Below are 16290 nucleotides of genomic sequence, written 5' to 3' on the forward strand. Positions count from 1 at the left end.
GACTCAAAATAGGGTAAAAGAGGGTCCTGGGGGAGGGAGAAGCCCCAGGAGGCAATGCAAAGCTTGTGCAGTGTCAAGCTGGGTACCACCACTGCTGGGGCTCCCTAGGCCGCCTCATGCTCCAGAATTAGTGACTATGAATTCACCTCCCCACATGGCCAATCCACAAGACCTGCTCTTGTAGCTGCTGTACAACAAAATTTCTCCATATTTGTACCAGCAAAAAAATAAAATAAAATAAAAATCTAGCACTCCAACTCGAAGCAGAAAATGAAAGTGTTTTCTGCTCTCTTTGGCAAAGGGTTGAACACTAATATCTCAGGGGTGTTTTGCAGGCCAAGTAAATCCTCTCAGCTTGCATAAACCCTGATAAGAAGTCATTCTGTGGAAGAGTAAGCTGCCAGCAGGCCCAGTGCTGTTACTGGATGTACTGACCATCCCATAGTTTCTCAGAAACCAATCAGTTTTAATAAAGAAGTGTGGTTTCTTTTTTGCTGCTTCTTTTAAAAGAATCAATTCTTTTTCTTTTCCCCTTAAAAGTCTGAGCCAGGCTTAGCCCTGATCTCAGAGAGCTTGCTGCTTGCCTTGCTCCACTTGAAGGGAGGAGGCTGCCTGGAGGCACTGGAGTTCCTGTGAGGGCTCTGATGGCCCCTGCGTAAGCAGTGACGGCTGCAGCAGCTTTGCTGTCATGAGTGAGGTCGCCTTGTGCAAGGCCAGTGCCTCCCAGAAGCCCTTGTCAGGCACCCTGCAGCAGGGCTAGGATACAGCCTGTGGGTTTGGGGGCCACTGCATGCCAAGATTTCATTTTTCCCAGGTGGTATAGGGGTTTTGGGCTTTCCTGATATTTATCTCCTGATTATTCTTTTTTCCCAGCCAGATAGTCTCCTGGGGGCTGTGACATTTTCTTTGGGAGATGGCTCAGAGCTTGTTCCTGATGTAGTGCAACCTGTTGTTCCTCTATCAAAAAAAAACAAACTGGTAGGTGGAAATTTCCCAGGTAAGGGAGCAGCCTTGCAACAGTGCAGAATGGAGGACAGTACATAATAACTAATTATCCTGGATAAACTTGGCAATAACCTAGGGCTGTAAGTGACTAGGGCAGGACAGGAGACTGCTGCAAGAAGAACACTGACCAGTGCGAGAAACTTCTCAGCATCTAAGAACTGCAGTTCAGCATCTTTGTCAAAATCAGTGCTGTCACTGTGAACACATGAACACAGTAATGGGGACATTAGAGCATCCTCAGGTACATGAGACTCTTTCTCACCTGTTAGGTTGGCAAATGTGGGCAGAGCGTAAAGATTTGGAGAAAGGATTAGCTGATGTAATTTCCCACTTGGCCACAATCTGCAGCTCAAACATTTCTGGCGTCAGAGGTGCAAGTATTCTATCCAATAGTTCCTGCTGTACCTGTTGTCCTGGGCAACCTGTTGACACTGTAGCTGTGTAGCACTCAGGATATCTTGACAAGCCCAGATCATGTGTCAGGATCACGCGCATTCCTCCTGCTGGAGAAGTTATCTGAGCTCTTCTTTATTATCTGGCGGGAAAGATTATGCCACTTAATTAAAACACTTCCACTCATCACACGGATCTCGATTGCAGCCTGCACGAGGCACACCTATGTGGCTTACAAACAGCTACTGGAATTTCTTTTGAGGCAGGGCCAAGCCCTAGCCCAGGTCTTTGTTTGGGGAGCAAGAATGGTGCTGGACAAGCTAACAAGGAAAAGGCTGATTTCTTGCAAAACTTTACAGAGGGAACTGAGACGATGGTGGGAGAAATGACTTTAAGAGAAATCAGTGCTTTATCACATTTCAAAAGAGGAAGGAAGAATTCACAAACGAGCGGGAAAAGTCTCCTGGGGGCACAGTGCAGTTCCTGCTGGATTGTGGCTCTGTACCAAAGTTGGGAAAGTCAAGAGAAGTTTGCAATGGAACAGAGATTCTGTGAGATGCAAAATGGTGTTTTGTGTTCACCTCTACTACTGCCATGAGTCAGCTTGCTGCTGACTTTGTACAGGTAAGGAAGCTTTTCTTTCTTCATTCAGTTTATTGGAAAAACTGTTACCAGCTGTGGCAAAGCAGTGTTTGGCTCATGAACGAATGTTCAGGGAAGGTCCTGAGAGGTATTTCAGATAATTGGTCCATTTCTAAAATGAAATTCTTAATAATGGATGCAATCTCTCTAATGGCTTTTCACAATTACTCAACTAATTAGTCCACAGGGAGGTATATGCAGCAGAATTAGGCTTTTCCATCTTTTTCCATTAAAGCTAATGGAAGCCCAAAAAACAATGCAAATAAAAATATTACACGCTCTGTAATAAAATGCAGAGGGCAGAGCACAAGTGTTCTTCAACAAAGCCTTGTGCCAGAATGGGCAGTGTTTTCTCACACGCTTTTAGTGGCAAACTATGGCAGCTTGTTTGCTGGACAAGCACAGATGCACTGAGAAATCTGGTTTTGTGCTTTGTTTTTCCAGATAGAAATTCCCATTTGAATTTGAATTCTGTTCTGGGGCTGGTAATTCTAATTCCTGTCCTGTTAAGTGCTCAGGCTGTTTCATTTATTTCCCCAAGAATATGTCATGCCCTCCATCTCAAAGAACTGTCTTTACATAGTGTCTCATTTTGGGGTATCTAAGGGAGAATCACAGAAGCAGAACAAGTCTGAGCACCACTCTGTGCAGCAGAGGACATGGTGGGCCACAATCAGCAAAGCAGTTGTGCTGCAGGATCAGGAGCCCTGTTTCACATATATTAACAGATAGGAGCTTGTACCTACTGTCATGTCAGACATTGGGGCGGGGTGTGCATTGGTGTATTTAAGGATTACTAGTCAAGCCTCATCAGTGAAGTTTCCTCTGTGCTTGTTAGCAATGCTCTGGCCACTCCTGAGGAAACAGCAAAACTTCCAGGGCTAAATGCAACCTCTCGTGCCAACTGCTGATCTCCCAAATTAGTATCACTTACCCGTAAGCCAAGATGCAAAGCAGTTCTGGTTTCCCTGAAGCATGCACCTTCTGTATGAATGAAAACACACCAAACTTAAGTGAGTTTCTGCAGGCAAACACCACAGAAAGTATTCAAATTTGAGAAAATAAGGGCCAAAAGACCATTCTGGCCACAGTGCAGAAGTACATATAAAAGTGAGGATTCTCATGGTCCCAGAAGATAGTCAAGACTTTGATTTTTAAACCTTGCTTTCCCCACAGGGCCTATCAGGATGTCCCTGTGATACCATCAGTACAACCTTGTAGGATTCATCAGCCATGGAAAATCTGCTGGCTCAGAAGGAGGGTAGAATGGGTATGTTTTCTTGAGAGAACAGCAAACATCTAAATGTGATCCCGCTTTGGTTTAACCTCCTAATTACTCACAGGACTTCAGAAGTCCCCATGAACCAAAAAGATGTAACATCACAGCAGGAAATGATACAAGTAATACCAACACCGAAAACATTTTGTTCATATACAGAGTAAATCCCTTGCCAAAAGTTTTGTGATAGAAAAGATCACTGATGCAACCTCATCCAGAGAGACTATGGAATTGGCTTTCTGTTCTCTGCCAGTTTGCTGACGCTTTCACAATTCCCTTGGGATATTCTAGTGTACGCTTCTCACCCTCAGAGCTGCAATGAAAATAAGCATCAATCTTTTTTTTTTTTTTAATCTATCAATCAGCACATTTCCTAGAAACAGGCAGAAAGCAGAAGAAATGTCCTTTGTTTATTTTATTGTATTTCTCCAATTTTTTTTCTTGGAAACACAGAAGGCTGCTCTAATCTTTAGTTGTCACCATGTCACCTCCTGAATTTGGCAGATATAAATGTGATGCTGAAATCACTGAAAGCTGCAGCAAAAGGTCATTTTGGTTGCAGGGCTGTGGGTGTGCTGTCAGCTTAGCCTGCTGGGGCTCTGTGATTCTTTCAGCGAGAGGGGGATCAGCTCTCACTGCCCTCTACCTGTGATGGCCTCAGTCCCCTTTAAAGCACAGGGAAGAGTGAGGTATGACAGCTCAAGCTGGTTACTAATACAGCAGCTCAGCAGGCCACTTTATTTGTACAAATAGTGCTCAGGCACCAAATGACACGCCAGAGCTTTGTTGCAATGGACACCAGACAAACTCAAAGTCAAAACAGTCCTTGTGCTGCTGAGCATTTGCTGTCTGTAAGACATAGCCAAGAGAAGGGGAAGGGAGTGGTTGCACTCCGTTCTGTTTCACTAAAAGACCCAGTGATGCTCAGGGGAATGGCCTGGATTGAGGAACATGTTTGTTCTTCAGTATCCTAAATGAAGTACATTAATGCTACCACCAACAATTAAACACTGCTTGTCTGCACAAGGCCCTGCAAGCAGGTCAGCAGAAGTTCAGGTTTTCAGCTCCAGCTGCAAGAAAGTGCATTGCAAAATCCTTAGACAAAGTTGCTATGCTATGCAGTGATACCATGGTAAAGGTAAGAAGCCAAGCTTTTGTTTTTTGGGAGAGGGAATAACTTAAACAATGATATCAGTACTTGAGTATCTTCACAGAATCACAGAATCATAGGGGTTTGACGGGACCTCCAGAGATCATCGAGACCAACCCTCCTGCCAAATCAGGTTCCCTACAGCAGGTCGCACAAGTAGGCATCCAGGTGGGTCTTGAATATCTATAGAGAAGGAGACTTCACAACCTCCCTGGGCAGCCTGTTCCAGTGCTCCGTCACCCTCACCATAAAAAAGTTCTTGCGCACATTTGTGCGAAACTTCCTATGCTGCAGCTCATGTCCGTTTCCCCTCGTCCTGTCTCCATGTACCACTGAAAAGAGACTGGCCTCACCGCTATGGCCGCCACACCTCAGATATTTATAAACCTGGATCAGGTCCCCTCTCAGTCGTCTTTTCTCAAGGCTAAACAGACCCAGCTCACTTAGCCTTTCTTCATAGGGGAGATACTCCAGGCCCTTCACCATCTTTGTGACTCTCCACTGGACTCTTTCCAAGAGATCCCTGTCTTTTTTGTACTGGGGAGCCCAGAACTGGACACAGTACTCCAGATGAGGTCTTACCAGGGCAGAGTAGAGGGGAAGGATCACCTCCCTCGACCTGCTGACCAACCTGCTGGCTCATGGCCAACCTGTCGTCCACCAGGACACCCAGGTCCCTCTCTGCAGAACTCCTCTCCAGCAGCTCATCCCCCAGCCTGTATTGGTGCATGCAATTATTCCTCCCTAGGTGTAAGACCCTACACTTGCTTTTGTTGCACCTCATCCGGTTGCTTACTGCCCAGCTCTCCAGCCTGTCCAGGTCTCGCTGAATGGCAGCACAGCCTTCAGGTGTGTCAGCCAATCCTCCCAAGTTTGTATCATCAGCGAACTTGCTGAGGTTGGCCACTATCCCCTCATCAAGGTCATTGATGAAGATGTTGAACAAGATCGGACCAGCACCGACCCCTGGGGGACACCACTGGTTACAGGTCTCCAACTGGACTCTGCACTGCCAACGACGACCCTCTGTGCTCTGCCAGTCAACCACTTCTCAACCCACCTCACTGTCCACTCATCTATCCCACACTTCCTCAGCTTTGTTTTAAGGATGTCGTGGGAGACAGTATCAATGTAGACTACATCCACTGCTCTCCCCCCATCCTCCCGGCCAGTGACAACATCGTAGAAGGCTACCAGGTTGGTCAAGCGTGACCTCCCCTTGGTGAACCCTTGCTGACTGCTCCTGATAACCACCTTTTCTTCCAGTTGTCTGGAGATGGCATCCAGCACAAGCTGTTCCATCACCTTTCCAGGGACAGAGGTGAGACTGACTGGCCTGTAATCACCTGGATCTTCAGTATGTTCTACAGCCTCTAGCACAGACAGCACAACTGTGTTGAGCACTGCATTGTAAAATAAATTGCAACTAACAATTTAGCAACCTGGATGAACCTGCTTAGGTTGCAGATTTATGAAATGCAAGATTGCTAAAACTCACTTCTGAAATAGTGCATGTTGCAAAAGGCAGGTTTTTCCGTATGTTTAATCAGTGCCTAGAGCAGTGTGTAAATAATTCTGACCTGAGAACTGCAACCAGAAAGTAAGCATCTTTTGCTTACACAGTTGTAATGCCAGCTGCACAGAGATACAGGTTAGCTTTTGGTCCCAAGTTCCTTGAAAGTGAGTGTTTGTTCGATGGTATCCAAAGCTTGCAGCACAGTTTCTCCAGAGATTTTAGGTGTTCTTCCATCTATTTCTTTTTTCTTTCATAAGAGTTATGGGAGAAACTCCACTGTGTGGAGGGACATAGCCCTGGTTAAAATCACTAGCTCCACAGTTTTTTCTCTTAAGCTTTCTACTTTGCTATGGGTCCTGAGAAATGTAGCAGAGAAAACATCATCTCTGATTTAAGACTAAGTATGAAGGAGTAATTCGAGCCAAAATTTTCTATGCTTATTTCTTTGGAAGCTGTCTATTTTAAGTGTTTCTAAGGGATTCCTGATTCCTCAGCAACAGTATTTAAAGAGCATCCAGTCTTACTCATAGAATTATTTGAGTGTGATGGGACCCTTGAAGGCCAACTGGTCCAACTCCCCTACAGTGAACAGGAACACCTACAGCTACACCGGGTTGCTCAGAGCCCTTTCCAGCCTGACCTTGAATGGGATGGGGCATCTACCATCTCTCTGGGCAACCCGTTCCAGTTCCTCACGACCCTGATTGTAAAAAAACTTCTTTTTTGTATCCAAACTCAGTCTTTCCTCCCTTAGTTTGAAACCATTTCCTCTTGCCCTTCTACAACAGACCCTGCTAAAGAGTCTGTCTCCTTGTTTTTTATAGCCCCCTGATAAGGGCGCTCTCAGATCTCCCCAGAGCCTTTTCTCCTCCTGGCTGAACAGCCCCAGCACTCTCAGCCTGTCTTCATAGGGGAAGGGTTCCACCCTGGGCTCATTTCTATGGCCCTTCTCTGGATGGTCTGTCTCTCATGTACTGAGGACTCCTTATCTGGATGCAGTAGGCCAGGCAAAGCCTGACCAGTGCAGAGTAGAGGGGCAGGATCACCTCCCTTGCTCTGTTGGTTATGCTTCTGTTGATGCAGCCCAGGATACAGTTGGCTTTCTGGGCTGCAAGGGCACATTGCTGGCTCATTTTTTTAATGAATCACATGCAGTTCGTTTGCTAGCTAAAAAGCCGTTCATTAAATTATATGTTTTCTGGAGCAAGATACCCTTTTGTTTTGGAATAGACAACTTCACACAAAGGCTAACCTCAGTTTCTTAGCACATGGCTCACACACGCATAAAGTAATAGCTATTTAGCACTAGATTCAAAAGCCTACACTGCTGTGATCTACAGAACCAAACACAGGAAGACTGACCTAAAATTCCCCATGGGTACAGACACCCATTAGGTCTGATATTAAAAAAATAAAAGTTAAAAAATAACCTGAAATTACAAGTGATTCCATCCTACCAGAATGCCTCTCTCCTAGTGTTATCAGAATGTAAGTTCAACACAGAAAATATTTTATACAGTCTTCCCTAGAGCTTTGATGCTCTCAGAATTCAGCTTCCATAACTTAGTGCTATGTTACGCTACTACAGCCATGCAAAGCCCATGACCTGCAGGCCACATATGGCATAGCACAGCCCATCCTGTGGCTGCCCCCTGCCCTGCACCACCACAGTAGCAGATCTGCCTCTCATTCCCCCCAGACACCACACACAACAACCACGCAGCAATGTCCAATCTGCACTGTCTGGGCTGAAACCAGGAGATAGGGAGGGCACAGAGGCACGTAGCACACTCACCCTCCCCAGAGCAGACCATCAAGCCTCTGGGGAAAGCAGCTTCATGCACAGCCCAAAGTGACCCTGAATCACTTATTAGTTCTTGTCCTTGTAAATATACTGCCTCCTTTGAGAACAGATTAAAAGGATGCAAGTTGTATCAATGCTAGTAACTGCACTTTGTCACCGTGAACCTGATCCTTGAAGAGAAATCACTCCTCATGATCAGTCACCAAATGCTTTTCATTTAGTTGATTTTACAGAACTTTCCTCACCCATAAATAACACTCAGCAAGCAGAGGAAATTGAGCATAGAAAGAAGACTTGTTTTCATTTAATTTTTTTCCTCAGCACTTAATACCTCTCCCCAAATCTAGCATTTCAACACCCCCTTTAGCACAGGCAAGCAAGACGGAACAGTGTTTACTCCCTGGTTTCCCAGTTTCTGAATCAGGATCAAAGGTAGCGTCAGGGTCATAGTTTCCATTATCCACAGCCTGACCCAGCTGAAAAGTTTGTCAAGCATGTGAAAGACTTCTCTGAGTTCTGCCAACTGGAAGATGGCATCAGAATGTTTTCTTAAATCCAGCCAAAACCATGAATACAGAGAGTGGTGGATTCATTCTATCTTATGCTAAAACTGCAAATACAGGCTGTCTATCAAAGAGATGAGTTTTATTTTCGGGTACTCATCTTCAAGTCAAACACTGGAAGCAAGCATTTTGTTATCTCCTCTAGGTTATGAAATATTACAGATTCTCCTTTTTAGTGCCAGCCACTTGAAACTTAGCTATCAAGGTAGAAATTAGCACACAGCCAACTCACTGAAGTATTCAGCAGAAGGCAACACTGCTATCTGAGCAGTGTAGGTGAAATGACACCAAGATTTCTGAGGAAGTCGGCTCTGTCAATGTATGTTTCAGGACTGAATCCTCATCTAGGAAAGAAACAGTACAGTTGTTCCCATGCCAATAGAGCCAGCTGGAATGTTCACAGATTTCACGAGATGGAAAATACTTGTTTGGCCAACTTAAAATGCACAAGGCTCTATTTTCACATTGTGCTTGCTAAGGTAGCTGTGGTATTTATAGATGTGTTCCCTAAATGATTATTTTATATAAATAGCATTGAAGGCCCAGGCAATTATGAGGGCTCAACATCATGGGCGCAGGCACTTTGTTTACCTTTTGGCAGCATGGAAAAAGATTCTTCACCCTCTCTTCCTCAGGTCAGTATGATGGCCTACACTTCCTAAAATCCTTGGTTAATCTAAAACTGTATCGAGCAATTATAGGTAACGCTACTAGCATGTGGGATGGCTTAAAGCACTGCCAACACACATCAAGACCTTGACTGAAAGATGCGTTAAAGGAGATGGTGAGGTATGGGGAGAAGAAACCACTGCTGAGGTACAAACAGATGCTGTAGATAGCTCATGCCAAATATGCAGTTACTTCACAGCAATGCTTCTGGTTCACATCTAGTTGTTGTAATATTTCTGATTATTCAGACTACGGCTTCAAGAACTTGTGTATTTGTAATTTTTTTTTTTATTTGGTTGTAGGTATTGCTAGGTTTGTTGTAACTAAGAGAGAATGTTCTCATAGTTTTAATTCAATTTCACTGGCCTGTCCTACAGTGATGGCATTAAATTAATTCACCTTATTTACTGAGTCACTATGTGTAGAAAAACTCTCCAGAGAATTAAGTTCCCTTTTGAATAGCCCATTTCTATACCCACATTTACCATTTTAACAGCAAGCAAGCCCAAAGCCAATCAAGGCAAAAAGCTTTGCTTATGAAACTTCTCTAGTTGCTATATCATGAACACGGCCTCCTGATTTCCCTTTTCTCAGAAGAGCAGAAAAGGTATTTCAGTGCTCTTGGCTATTTCCATGAATTTTCTTATTATTTATACTGTAGGCAGGCAAGCCTACAAGTTGTTGTTATGATGTATATGGATCTCTTTGTACAAACAAAATGCACTTGGCCTTGCAGTTTTCCAGGTGTGAGAGCAGGCAGTGTTAGCTTTAGTCACACGACTCAAAGCTGTCCTACTGTTACTCTACGAAAGTTTTACATACCAAATGAGGATGCCATATGTGCAGTAACAGTCTCAGAATGATTTTGAATCTTCATACTTCAGCACAAACCCAAGATGTAGTATCTCAATGAGACAAGTATTTGGTACTGACATTAAGAAACCTGGCCCTGGAAATAACAAGCAAATACAGCTTTTATGATTTTCTATTTAGCCTTTGCCAATTAACCTGGTTTTCTCAGGACAGAGGCAAAGGCATGTGCAGAAAAATAGTTAGCAGTATCCCTTTTCTCTCTGCTGACATAGTCTTGTGCAAGTTTAGAAGAGTAGAAAAACCACTGACAATTAAAAATGCAAAGCCACATACTAAAGAAATATGACACCTTTTACCTTACAGATAAGGGTCTTAGGTGCAGGTTAAGTGTTCAGTATCTCTTCTCATGCTGACTGTGGGATACCTAAAACGGTGAATCAGAATTTTGTATGCCCGTCTGTCTCACACCTCAGTGGGAAACTTCTTGTCTGGGCAGGACTACAAGGAAAACACACTTGTTTCAGGTAGGGATATGAGCTTAATGCTGTTGTTCTTGCTTTCTTTCTGAGCAGGAAAGACTCTTTGCCTCAAGGAAAACTGAAGTGAAGGAGCAACAAAAGTTACTTAGTCCTTCCATCAGCCAACAGAAACTCAAATAATGAAAAAGTGATCTCTTTCCTCACCTGTACACATCTGGGAGCGGAAGAAAAAGCAGAAAAAAAAAACAAGAGCAGAGGATGAAGCATCACAGCAGGAAGAAGGACTGAAATCAAGTGCTCTATCAGAAAAAAATAGAGAAAGAGTGGAGAATTTAAAGGACTGGTATATTAAAACCTCAAATTAATTTCTACCAATGGGCTCATGTGAAGATTTCTTAGGTAAACAATTGCCAGGAATGAGTGTATATCTGAAGAGGTCATCACAACATGCTATTCGTAATGCCTTAAAGATGAGTAGATTAAAAGAATTAATTTGTGGAATTTTTTTATGTTGACCTGAGCATGAAGGACAAGGGACATGTGAGAGGGTGTGCTAGCAGAGATGTACTCTGCAAGAGTGCCTGAATGTTCAAACTTGCTTCCCATGCTGGATTGAATATAATGTGAATTTGGTGCCTGTTCAAGCAGGCTGGAAAGGCAGCTGCTGGGATGGAGCCGAGACTCTCCTTTTCATAACAGCAGAAGTACTATGATGGCTTTCTGCCAGCAGCTGGCATGCTGCATGAAGGGATCTTTTCCATGTTTCTCAGATCTTATGGACTTTTTTTTTATTGGCTTGTTATGGCATTGAAAGTCTTGTTTATGCAGGCATGATTTACTGGGGTTAATTGCTCTATCTAAAGGAAGCTCTTATGTTTTATAAAGACTTCAGAGGATTTGAAATGTGTTTGGTTTAAATACAGAAAAACAACCAAATAAATAAAAAAAAATAATACACCCTTTCCTACACAACGTTGATGAAAACAGAGCTGTCAGCACACTTCAAGAGGAAATGTAGCCCTTTCAGCTCAGGTACATGTATGAGCTGCATGCCTCTAATGCACTAATGCAATTTACAATTGGTCTTCAGCACCAATTGCATGATGGTCTCCATTGCAGTCCTCTGCTCTTTTGCTAATAACAGCTATATGTCTGCCAGTCTGGTTTCAATGGAGATGTTTATTTCTAATTTCAACATTTCAGATTTTCAACAAAATTTCAGTCATCTTGCACGCACAAACCCAAAGTGAAAGAGGTAAGCCTCTTTCACACAAGCTGAAAACTCACTTGGAAAGATGGGCAAGTAGGTCTTCAATATTTTGTGATGGCATGTAATGGAAGAACCATTGTGTGGGGACTTTTATGTGAAGGAAACAATGCAAACAAATAACCATGTGAAAAAAAAACATGCAAAGAAGTCCAGTATCTGGGGCTGAGGGACTTGCTCTCCTCTTTCTTTATGTATTCCTCATCCCTGCACTACTTTGGCTATTCACAGTTGGTCCCAGTGACAATATTTTCTCTCTGTGAAAAGTGCTCATGTTAAACTGAAGGCTCAAGAGATTTCTCACCACCTTTAAACATGCTATTCCACTTCAGCACATCTAAAAAGTCTGTCTCTTGCACTATTTTTACCTTGTGAAGCCAGTTCAATGCCCCACTGAAGGCTAGACTTGAGCCTGTTAAACATTAACTTGTATTGCAATAAGTAACTGGAAAACGTTTCAGGAATTCTACTTGCTGGAAGAAAAAGGCATGTATGTTGAGGTTAGTGTGGCAACAGCTCTACTTTAGCCAGCAGTCATTGTGCTTGCAGGTACCCATGAGAAGGCCTGCAGCTGTTTCTATCTTCAAGTCACTTGCTGTGACCCTTGTACTTTCATTTTTGTTGCCACTCTGGCTCTGTGACAGTGGCCTTGCAACCAGAACAATGCCCATTGCCACGTGGAAAGTGCATGAGTGAAAAGAGCAAGATACAGGTCACCAGCACTGATAGTAAGTCATGACCAGCTGTATGACTTGGCATCAGAAAAGTCTGAAGTATTTTAACAGGGCCTGCTATCGTTTGAAAGATTTATCTAAAGAGCTGCTTTTGTCAGGCGTTTTGTCCCTCTGATAGGATTCCTCCTGAGGTCACTGAATGGATCATTACAATCCAGTGTGTTCCTTACTTGTGAATCAAAAAAACAGAACATTTTCCTGCCACACTTAATATCCTAACACCTTACAGCACTAGGACGTTTAATTGCCAAAAAATTCATAACACTTGACATTAAATAGTCAGTAAAATAATCTGCTCTAGAATCTTATGGAATAATGCTAATAATTGTGCTGTCTTAAGCTGGGTTTCTTCCCACAGGTATTTCTTTGTCACCATAGTAACATGGTGCGTTACTTTTTAATGCTTTTGATGTATGCCCCACAGCTGAAAACCTAGTATCCTACAAATGACAGAGACATCCAAAACAAGTAGCATATGATCCATATCAACTCTGTTCCACTTTCTGCTGTATTCATACACAATCAGCTGATTACCAGCTGAAAAGGACAGCTTTAAAATTCGCTTGAATGGTTTCTCATGACTCAGCAGAAATACAGACACACGAAATAAAAGGAGTTGTCAAAGCCTGAACAGAAAAATTAGATTTCATGGGTGAGATGCCCAGAAGGCCTCAGCACAGCCCAGGAGATCTTAGTGATGGCTCAAAAGGCAGTGGACAGGTATCTATTCTACAAACTTTTCCTGCTCAAAGACTTCTCTCTCTTCCCTCGAGCTTCTGTTTGTCTCAATTCCTGGGTTGAGCTATCAGTGCAGGACTCCTTACAGAGACTCTTTGGGGAGCAGTCAGCCCACAGTCAGTGAATAAGAGCTGCTCTGTGGTATTAGGGCAATTAGATACCCACCAGGATTGCATCAACTCTGCAGGGTCTACTGCTTTGTTGCTAAAATAAGAAAAAGGCATTTCAAGGTTTGGGTTTTTTTTGTTTTTAACTTGGCAGTGCAGCTTCAGGAAATACAGTGAGTGACAGCTGCTGAAGATGGGAAGTGAAGTTGTTTCCATGTTTCCAGGGAACAAGAAATCTCTGATGAAGTAAGCACAGAATGATATCCCACAGCTAAGCTTGTGTTAATGATCCAGTAGATTTGACCACTGCAGACATAGCTATGGGAGACAATTGTTTTCCTCTGTCTCTGCACTGCCATTGCTCAGCCAGTAACAAGTGTGACCACACAGATATACATGGGCAGCTTTTTCTCAGGAAAAAAAAGGAGGTGTACCTCTGCTCGTAGTTTTCTCTAGGTAGATAGGGATTTTCATTTCACTCAGACTACAGATTTCTCCACTGTCAAGGATCTCATTTCAGTTGTTGAAGAATATAAGACCACTTCACAACTTCAGACCACCATATTTTGCTGTAAATCACGTTGCTCCTCTCTGAGCCAGGCAATTTCAGCACAAACTGAAGTAGCAGTATGTGCTAAGTGGATCAGTAAAATCAGTAAAGGAGCACCTGTGAATCACAGAATCGCAGGGGTTGGAAGGGACCTCAAGTGATCATTGAGTTCAACCCCTCCACTAAAGCAGGTTCCCTAGAATAGGTCGCACAGGTAGACACCCGGATGAGTCTGTCTTGAATATCTCCACAGAAGGAAATTCTGCAACCTCTCTGGACAACCTGCTCCTGTGCTCTGTCACCCTTACCATAAAGAAGTTTTTTCTGCATGCTTTTATGGAACTTCCTATGCTCAATTTTTAAGCCATTGCTCCTTGTCCTATCACTACACACCACCAAGAAAAGCCTGGCCTCTTTCATTTGCCTCCCGACTTCCTTTAGATATTTATAAATATTAATTAGATCCCCCGTCTTTTTCCCAGGCTGAACAGACCCAAGTCATTCAGCTTTTCTTCATACAGGAGATGCTCCAGACCCTTTAACATTTCTGTGGCCCTCTGCTGGACCTCTAAGAGATCCCTGCCTTTTTCAAACTGGGGAGCCCAGAACTGAACACGGTATTCTAAATGCGGCCTCACCAGGACAGAGTAGGGGGGAAGGATCACTTTCTTCAACCTGTTGGCCAAGCCCCTTTTAATGTACTCCAGGATAGCATTGGCCTTTTTGGCCATGAGGACACACTGCTGTCCAACAGAACACACAGATCCTTCTCTGCAAAGCTCCTCTCCAGCAGGTCATCCCCTAACCATACTGATTCATGCAGTTATTCCTCCCCAGGTGCAAGACTCTATACTTGCTCTTGTTAAACCTCATCAGCTTCCTCTCTACCCATCTCTCCAGTCTGCCCAGGTCTTGTTGAATGGCAGCACAGCTTTCCAGTGTGTCAGCCTCTCCTCCCAGCTTTGTATCATCAGCAGTCTTACTGAGGTTGGACTCTAACCCTTCATCCAGCTTGCTGATGAAGATGTTGAAGAAGATCAGACCCAGCACTGAACCCTGGGACCACTTCTAGTTACAGTCAGACTCTGTGCTGCTGATGACAACCCTCTGAGCCCTACAAGTCAGCCAGTTCTCAATCCACCTCACTGTTCATGTATCTATCCTATACTTTCTAAGTTTCACAACAATTTAAGTGGATTAAAGTGAAATCTTTACAACTTGAGATTGGCTTCCAAGCAGAGTACTCTCCTTCCAAGCAACTGAAGCAGCCACAGGTCACAGATTTGTGGACACTGGGTAAGCTTGTCGGGAGGTAAAATGTTCTACATGCAAGGAAATTGGCTATTCAATAGATTTAACAGTGGCTTAACTTTGCATCTTCCATAGCTCTGCTGCTCTAGTCTGTATTTACAAATCTTAAATTTGGGACACAGAGAAGCCATTTCACCATTACAAACAATTACAAGAAAAAGCCAAAAATGTTTGTCTTCTATAGCAAACACCAGGCATCATGTACAACACATCACACAAATCCAACCCCACCTTGCACATGTTACTCTCACAGGAGATTGAGTAGAAAACCAAACACATTGGACTATAGCCTAATACATGCTGTGTATTTTTCATTCTGGCAGGAGTCTTTGGGAATAACGGCACTTTCTCAGCTTATTTACCCATAGAATTATAGAATCACTAAGGTTGGAAAGGACCTCCAAGATCATCCAGTCCAACTGTTCACCTACCATCAACATTTCCCACTAAATCGTGTCCCTCACTACAACATCTAAATGTTTCTTGAACACTTCCAGCATCAGTGACTCTATCACCTCCCTGGACAGCCCATTCCAGCATCTGACCACCCTTTTGGAGAGTAGAGGTATTTCCTAATGTCCAACCTGAGCATACTGTATCAACCTAGTACAGAATCCCAAAATACTGTTTCCTGGTAGGTTTTCCTGATTTCATAAGTAGATTTTTAAATTTAAACTAAAGATTACTTATGCATGAAACAAATAGCATCAAATCTAAAACTCTGTCTTCTGTTACAGATATCTATGTTCGATTGCACTTTGCTGTTTTCTGAATATCTCTCCTATATTCCTGTTGCATGTTGGTCCTTCTTCAAGCTGTATAGCTGGGATCAGCATACTTGTTTGTTTGTCTTCCAATGAAACTCTCATATGTCCTATACTTAATCAGGAGGTCCTTCATACTTGTTAAAATACTTGTGACAACTTTTTCTGAGAATATTAGTTTGAGAATTCTATCACTACTTGTAATAAATTAACTTCGGAATGAAAACACTTGTGTAAAATTTTAAAAATGGTGATACAGTTCTTATTAAGCCAGCATTGCTTTTATCCTTTACTTTCTTTTCAAGCAAATTTACTTGCATGAAATGTAGAAACAGTAATAACGACAATATGTTTTCCTCCTTGGAGAGATTTTAGTAGCAGTTGAAAGCACCACAGATTATTTTAATGGAGCTGATTCAAATATGAATGAAAACCTCTACTTAGAGCTTTTTTTTTTAATTTCTTAAAATAGGCAAAAGATATGGCCTGATTTTATTGAAATACTA

General features: G+C 43.0%; 1 long non-coding RNA gene across 1 annotated transcript; it reads left to right on the forward strand.

The window, feature by feature from the left end:
- Positions 1 to 1349: 1349 nt before the first annotated feature.
- On the forward strand, positions 1350 to 11285 carry LOC146544458 (uncharacterized). Its single transcript, XR_014882988.1, has 3 exons — positions 1350 to 2022; positions 3217 to 5790; positions 10407 to 11285. It is a non-coding gene; the product is annotated as an uncharacterized LOC146544458 (long non-coding RNA).
- The last annotated feature ends 5005 nt before the right edge of the window (positions 11286 to 16290 follow it).

This window comes from Meleagris gallopavo, chromosome 4, assembly GCF_905368555.1.
Source record: "Meleagris gallopavo chromosome 4, MGAL_WU_HG_1.1, whole genome shotgun sequence".
In the NCBI taxonomy this organism is placed as follows: domain Eukaryota; kingdom Metazoa; phylum Chordata; class Aves; order Galliformes; family Phasianidae; genus Meleagris; species Meleagris gallopavo.